Consider the following 8702-nt stretch of genomic DNA (forward strand, 5'->3'; position numbering starts at 1 on the left):
GTAATTATGGTATTTGACCAAACTGTACGAGTTAAATTGTTTAGGAAATGTAGATCCTGCACCAAATAAACATCTCTTCCCTTGGTCTCACAAGGAAGTTGAAGTTTTAAAACACAGTCAGTATCACCCTTTACCCTTTGGCCTGATTTTCCCTAGTCCTAACTAGCTTCATTCCTATCTCTAATTGAAGTCTGGACTCTTTTTCAGTTTTTTTAGCGGTTGCTATATGTGCTAATACTGACATTCATATCTGCTGAGCTCTAGCTCTGAGTTTCAGGTGTCACACAGATATCTAAAGTTCCAGGGATCAGTCAGGACTTTGCATTAATTTTAACATCACTTATTATGCCATAAAACATTTTGTGCTGGGAGGAAGAGTAATACGCCCCAGGCCCTCACCTAATGGGAAGAGTTATTAGCCATGAACGTTCTCTAAAAATTACCTTGGACACAGGACAAACGTGCATTCTAAGCATGATTTAATGGCAATTCTGTAATGTAACAAGGAATAAAAAGATAAGCTTAGACTGACTCAAAGATCAAAAAGGCAGAAGAACTTTGAATTTCTGAATCAATTTCTGCTCCAAAACATATGTTTAAAAAGTCCTTATTGGCAGCCAGACTGAAGGATTTTGGTTTTGTGGTCTCATCTGTAAGCACATAGCCTCCCTCAAAGGCCAAGCACTGGCTCCATCCTTCCTTAGCGAATAAATAAATGAAATGTCACTTGTTGAATTGCCTCTATAGGTCCCTGGCCTGTCTCTATATTCTTGGGGGTCTCTCAAATTCAAGAGTTGGCTTGTTCAGCCCTATCTAGTTTTAAGAAATTTAAAAATAGCCCAAGGTAAATGAGACTAAGAGCCAAAAACCTAACCTGGTATCACTGGGAAGAAAAACAAGAACAGAGCCATACTGTATTTTAATTACTTCATGGATATTGGTATTGCTATTTGCATCATTCCAATTGAAAGAGGGTTGGTACACATTTCCTAGAGTTCCCCACAGTTGTGATGTGAAGTAGCCCAGGAGCAAGCCAGGTAAAGCATCTTTGAGCATGTGTTGGTATAAGGTGGTTGGGCGAAGACCTGGTTCTGTTTCCCTGGAGAACCCTGGTTAATATACCCACTTACCCCACCAACCACAAATGTATTATTTTTTTTTTTTTTTTTTTTTAAATCATCATTTTATTGAGATATATTCACATACCACGCAGTCATACAAAACAAATTGTACTTTCGATTGTTTACAGTACCATTACATAGTTGTACATTCATCACCTAAATCAATCCCTGACACCTTCATTAGCACACACACAAAAATAACAAGAATAATACTTAGAGTGAAAAAGAGCAATTGAAGTAAAAAAGAACACTGGGTACCTTTGTCTGTTTGTTTCCTTCCCCTACTTTTCTACACATCCATCCATAAACTAGACAAAGTGGTGTTTGGTCCTTATGGCTTTCCCGATCCCATTGTCACCCCTCATAAGCTACATTTTTATACAACTGTCTTCGAGATTCATGGGTTCTGGGTTGTAGTTTGATAGTTTCAGGTATCCACCACCAGCTACCCCAATTCTTTAGAACCTAAAAAGGGTTGTCTAAAGTGTGCATAAGAGTGCCCACCAGAGTGACCTCTCGGCTCCTTTTGGAATCTCTCTGCCACTGAAGCTTATTTCATTTCCTTTCACATCCCCCTTTTGGTCAAGAAGATGTTCTCCGTCCCACGGTGCCAGGTCTACATTCCTCCCTGGGAGTCATATTCCACGTTGCCAGGGAGATTCACTTCCCTGGGTGTCTGATCCCACGTAGGGGGGAGGGCAGTGATTTCACCTTTCAAGTTGGCTTAGCCAGAGAGAGAGGGCCACATCTGAGCAACAAAGAGGCATTCAGGAGGAGACTCTTAGGCACAAATACAGGGAGGCCTAGCCTCTCCTTTGCAGCAACCGTCTTCCCAAGGGTAAAACTTATGGTAGAGGGCTCAACCCATCAAACCACCAGTCCCCTATGTCTGTGGTCATGTTAGCAACCATGGAGGTGGGGTAGGCGAATACCCCTGCATTCTCCACAGGCTCCTCAAGGGGGCACTACATCTTTTTTTTTTTTTTTTTTTTCCCCTTGTTTTTATTTTTTCTTTTTTTTTTTTTTTTTTTTTTTTTTTTTTTTTTTAACTTTCCCTTCTTTTTTCAAATCACCTGTATGAAAAAAAAAGTTAAAAAGAAAACAAACATACAATAACAAAGCATTTCAAAGAGACCATAGCAAGGGAGTAAGAAAAAGACAACTAACCTAAGATAACTGCTTAACTTCCAACATGTTCCTACTTTACCCCAAGAAAGTTACATAATATAGCAACATTTCAGTGAACTTGTTCCTACTACAACCATCAGAAATTAACAGACCATAGTCATTTCTGGGCATCCCCAGAACGTTAAATAGCTTATCTGTTCTTCCTGGATTATTGTTCCCCCTTCCTTAATTGCCCTCTACTGCTAGTTCCCCTACATTCTACATTATAAACCATTTGTTTTACATTTTTCAAAGTTCACATTAGTGGTAGCATATAATATTTCTCTTTTTGTGCCTGGCTTATTTCGCTCAGCATTATGTCTTCAAGGTTCATCCATGTTGTCATATGTTTCACCAGATCGTTCCTTCTTACTGCCGCGTAGTATTCCATCGTGTGTATATACCACATTTTATTTATCCACTCATCTGTTGAAGGACATTTGGGTTGTTTCCATCTCTTGGCAATTGTGAATAATGCTGCTATGAACATTGGCGTGCAGATATCTGTTCGTGTCACTGCTTTCCGATCTTCCGGGTATATACCGAGGAGTGCAATCGCTGGATCGAATGGTAGCTCTATATCTAGTTTTCTAAGGAACTGCCAGACTGACTTCCAGAGTGGCTGAACCATTATACAGTCCCACCAACAATGAATAAGAGTTCCAATTTCTCCACATCCCCTCCAGCATTTGTAGTTTCCTGTTTGTTTAATGGCAGCCATTCTAACCGGTGTTAGATGGTATCTCATTGTGGTCTTAATTTGCATCTCTCTAATAGCTAGTGAAGCTGAACATTTTTTCATGTGTTTCTTGGTCATTTGTATTTCCTCTTCAGAGAACTGTCTTTTCATATCTTTTGCCCATTTTATAATTGGGCTGTCTGTACTATTGTCATTGAGTTGTAGGATTTCTTTGTATATGCAAGATATCAGTCTTTTGTCAGATACATGGTTTCCAAAAATTTTTTCCCATTGAGTTGGCTGCCTCTTTACCTTTTTGAGAAATTCCTTTGAGGTGCAGAAACTTCTAAGCTTGAGGAGTTCCCATTTATCTATTTTCTCTTTTGTTGCTTGTGCTTTGGGTGTAAAGTCTAGGAAGTGGCCTCCTAATACAAGGTCTTGAAGATGTTTTCCTACATTATCTTCTAGGAGTTTTATGGTACTTTCTTTTATATTGAGATCTTTGGTCCATTTTGAGTTAATTTTTGTGTAGGGGGTGAGGTAGGGGTCCTCTTTCATTCTTTTGGATATGGATATCCAACTCTCCCAGCCCCATTTGTTGAAAAGACCATTATGGCTCAGTTCGGTGACTTTGGGGGCCTTATCAAAGATCAGTCGGCCATAGATCTGAGGGTCTATCTCTGAATTCTCAATTCGATTCCATTGATCTATATGTCTATCTTTGTGCCAGTACCATGCTGTCTTGGCAACTGTGGCTTTATAATAAGCTTCAAAGTCAGGGAGTGTAAGTCCTCCCACTTCGTTTTTCTTTTTTAGAGTGTCTTTAGCAATTCGAGGCATCTTCCCTTTCCAAATAAATTTGATAACTAGCTTTTCCAAGTCTGCAAAGTAGGTTGTTGGAATTTTGATTGGGATTGCATTGAATCTGTAGATGAGTTTGGGTAGAATTGACATCTTAATGACATTTAGCCTTCCTATCCATGAACATGGAATATTTTTCCATCTTTTAAGGTCCCCTTCTATTTCTTTTAGTAGAGTTATGTAGTTTTCTTTGTATAGGTCTTTTACATCTTTGGTTAAGTTGATTCCTAGGTACTTGATTTTTTTAGTTGCTATTGAAAATGGTATCTTTTTCTTGAGTGTCTCTTCAGTTTGTTCATTTCTAGCATATAGAAACATTACTAACTTATGTGCATTAATCTTGTATCCCGCTACTTTGCTAAATTTGTTTATTAGCTCTAGTAGGTGTATCGTTGATTTCTCAGGGTTTTCTAGATATAAGATCATATCATCTGCAAACAATGACAGTTTTACTTCTTCTTTTCCAATTTGGATGCCTTTTATTTCTTTGTCTTGCCGGATTGCCCTGGCTAGCACTTCCAGCACAATGTTGAATAACAGTGGTGACAGCGGGCATCCTTGTCTTGTTCCTGATCTTAGAGGGAAGGCTTTCAGTCTCTCACCATTGAGTACTATGCTGGCTGTGGGTTTTTCATATATGCTCTTTATCATGTTGAGGAAGTTTCCTTCAATTCCTACCTTTTGAAGTGTTTTTATCAAAAAGGGATGTTGGATTTTGTCAAATGCTTTTTCAGCATCTATTGAGATGATCAATTGATTTTTCCCTTTCGAGTTTTTAATGTGTTGTAATACATTGATTGTTTTTCTGATGTTGAACCATCCTTGCATGCCTGGAATGAACCCCACTTGGTCATGGTGTATGATTTTTTTAATGTGTCTTTGGATTCGATTTGCAAGTATTTTGTTGAGGATTTTTGCATCTATATTCATTAGGGAGATTGGCCGGTAGTTTTCCTTTTTTGTAGCATCTTTGCCTGGTTTTGGTATTAGATTGATGTTAGCTTCATAAAATGAGTTAGGTAGTGTTCCATTTTTTTCAATGTTTTGAAAGAGTTTGAGTAAGATTGGTGTCAGTTCTTTCTGGAAGGTTTGGTAGAATTCCCCTGTGAAGCCATCTGGCCCTGGGCATTTATTTGTGGGGAGATTTTTGATGACTGATTGGATCTCTTTGCTTGTGATGGGTTGGTTGAGGTCTTCTATTTCTTCTCTGGTCAGTCTAGGTTGTTCATATGTTTCCAGGAAATTGTCCATTTCTTCTACATTATCCAGTTTGTTGCCATACAGTTGTTCATAATATCCTCTTATAATTTTTTTAATTTCTTCAGGATCTGCAGTTATGTCACCTTTTTCATTCATTATTTTGTTTATATGGGTCTTCTCTCTTTTTGATTTTGTCAGTCTACCTAGGGGTTTGTCAATCTTGTTGATCTTCTCAAAGAACCAACTTTTGGTGATATTTATCCTTTCTATTGTTTTTTTGTTCTCTATGTCATTTATTTCTGCTTTAATCCTTGTTATTTCTTTTCTTCTACTTGGTTTAGGATTGGTTTGCTGTTCATTTTCTAGCTTCTTCAGTTGATCCATTAGTTCTTTGATTTTGGCTCTTTCTTCCTTTTTAATATATGCGTTTAGTGCTATAAATTTCCCCCTTAGCACTGCTTTTGCTGGATCCCATAGGTTTTGGTATGTTGTGTTCTCATTTTCATTCGTCTCTATATATTTAGCAATTTCTCTTGCTATTTCTTCTTTAACCCACTGATTGTTTAGGAGTGTGTTGTTTAACCTCCAGGTATTTGTGAATTTTCTAAGTCTCTGATGGTTATTGACTTCTAATTGTATTCCATTGTGGTCAGAGAATGTGCTTTGAATAATTTCAATCTTTTTAAATTTATTGAGGCTTGTTTTATGTCCCAGCATATGATCTATTCTGGAGAAAGTTCCGTGAGCACTAGAAAAGAATGTGTATCCTGGTGATTTGGGATGTAATGTCCTGTAGATGTCTGTTAAATCTAATTCATTTATCAGATTGTTTAGGTTTTCAATTTCCTTATTGGTCTTCTGTCTGGTTGATCTATCTATAGGAGAGAGTGATGTGTTGAAGTCTCCCACAATTATTGTGGAAACATCAATTGCTTCCTTTAGTTTTGCCAATGTTTCTCTCATGTATTTTGTGGCACCTTGATTGGGTGCATAGACATTTACGATTGTTATTTCTTCTTGCTGAATTGCCCCTTTTATTAGTATGTAGTGGCCTTCTTTGTCTCTCAAAACATCCCTGCATTTGAAGTCTATTTTATCTGAGATTAATATTGCTACACCTGCTTTCTTTTGGCTGTAGCTTGCATGAAATATTTTTTTCCATCCTTTCACTTTCAATTTCTTTGTGTCCCTGTGTCTAAGATGAGTCTCTTGTATGCAACATATTGATGGTTCATTTTTTTTTGATCCATTCTGCGAATCTATATCTTTTAATTGGGGAGTTTAATCCATTTACATTCAACGTTAAAACCGTGAAGGCATTTCTTGAATCGGCCATCTTATCCTTTGGATTATGTTTGCCATATTTTTCCCTCTCTCTATTAATATCCTTTATTGTACCCATACCGAATCTCTTTAGTACTGAACCTTTCTCCAAGTCTCTCTGTCCTGTCTTTGTTTCTCTGTCTGTAGGGCTCCCTTTAGTATCTCCAGTAGGGCAGGTCTCTTGTTAGCAAATTCTCTCAGCATTTCTTTGTCTGTGAAAAATTTAAGCTCTCTCTCAAATTTGAAGGAGAGCTTTGCTGGATAAAGTATTCTTGGCTGGAAATTCCTCTCACTCAGAATTTTAAATATATCGTGCCATTGCCTTCTCACCTCCATGGTGGCTGCTGAGTAGTCACTACTTAGTCTTATGCTGTTTCCTTTGTATGTGGTGAATTGCTTTTCTCTTGCTGCTTTCAGAACTTGCTCCTTCTCTTCTATGTTTGACAGTGTGATCAGTATATGTCTCGGAGTGGGTTTTTTTGGATTTATTCTATTTGGAGTTCGCTGAGCATTTATGATTTGTGTATTTATGTTGTTTAGAAGATTTGGGAAGTTTTCCCCAACAATTTCTTTGAATACTCTTCCTAGACCTTTACCCTTTTCTTCCCCTTCTGGGACACCAATGAGTCTTATATTCGGACGCTTCATATTATCTATCATATCCCTGAGGTCCATTTCGAGTTTTTCAATTTTTTTCCCCATTCTTTCTTTTATGCTTTCATTTTCCATTCTGTCATCTTCCAGGTCACTGATTCGTTGTTCAACTTCCTCTAGTCTTGTACTATGAGTGTCCAGAATCTTTTTAATTTGGTCAACAGTTTCTTTAATTTCCATAAGATCATCCATTTTTTTATTTAGTCTTGCAATGTCTTCTTTATGCTCTTCTAGGGTCTTCTTGATTTCCTTCATATCCCGTACTAGGGTCTCATTGTTCATCTTTAGTTCTTTGAGTAGCTGCTCTAGGTGTGTCTCTTCTGGTCTTTTGATTTGGGTGCTTGGGCTTGGGTTATCCATATCGTCTGGTTTTTTCATATGCTTTATAATTTTCTGTTGTTTTTGGCCTCGTGGCATTTGCTGTCCTTGATAGGGTTCTTTTAGGGTTTGTAGACCAGTTGAAGTCCTTATCTCTAATTTATAAGATCTACAGCTTCGTGGAGTACACTTTCTCTAACTAACCAGCAGGTGGCGTCCACGAGCCACCTGTTCTCCACAAGCCAGATCTCCCCTGCTTAGCCTTTTTGGTGAGTGGGGGAGTGAGTCTTGTGGGGGCCCAATTGGTGTCCCAAGCTTGCGTGTGTAGTTGGTGTTGCCTGCCCTGTATGTGGGGCGTGTTTCTGGGCAGTCGGGGAGGGGGGGTGGCCCTAACAATCAAATCTCCCTGATGATCCTAGAGTTTTAAAGCTACTGCAATAGTCTAATCCTTCAGTTCAGTCCTGCCACAGTTTGTCTCTGCCTCTGACCCACAAGTCTTTGGTATTGGCGTATGGCTCCTGAGACTTGCAAGTGGGCCCCTCTTCCAGGCTGTGCACCCCGGGTCCTCTGTTGAGGGATGACTGTGCTATGTCACAGGTGAGTGCCGTCCCCCCAGGGCAGTTCTGAGCTGCTGGGCTGTGTTGGGAGGCTCCCAGTCTGCTCAAATGATGGCTGAATGGGGCTCTGTTAATTCACACTGCTCCCCCTTCCCAGCTCTGGGACATTCAGCTGAGGTTGCAGGGAAGGCTAATGTCCACGCCCAGTTTTGTGGTGTGTGCCTGTTATTTGAAGCACTTCCGTCACACTGGGTTGTCTGGGGCAGCTCTGGGCTATGGGGCTGGCGATGGGGAGGAGTGTTTCCTGTCCACCAGGATGGTGGCTGTGAGCGGACACCCCCGTTTTCTTGGGAAGTTGTGTTGTTTAGTGAATTTTCTCAGCCACTGGATTATTGCCTTTTGTCTCAGAGCTCTCTTATTTCTGCTCTTGACTTGACGTGCCCAAATTTCAATTCTTTGAAGCTTTCTGTATTGAGCTTCTTAGAGTAATTGTTTTAGAAAAAGCAAAAAGGATTTTAAAAAAAAAAAAAAAAAAAAAAAAACGGCCCTCCTCAGAGATCTAATGGGTTATTGAAATGCTAATAGACAAAGCAACCAGGGCCATTAAGGAAAGGTGCCCTGGGCAGAGAGATCAGCCTTGCTTCGGGATTTGCATATGTGCCTCAAGGCCTGATCTCCGCCCTTCCCCTTTCTGTGTTCACCAGAACTCCAAAAATCCTCTGCTTTTACTTTGGAGCTTCTCGTGTTGTTTTCCTTCTATGCCCGTCTCCTCTCTGCTGGGCTGGCTGCTCTCAGAGTCTCTGGTGTCTGGCCTCAGTCTAT

Source organism: Choloepus didactylus, chromosome 8 (genome assembly GCF_015220235.1).
Source record: "Choloepus didactylus isolate mChoDid1 chromosome 8, mChoDid1.pri, whole genome shotgun sequence".
In the NCBI taxonomy this organism is placed as follows: Eukaryota; Metazoa; Chordata; class Mammalia; order Pilosa; family Megalonychidae; genus Choloepus; species Choloepus didactylus.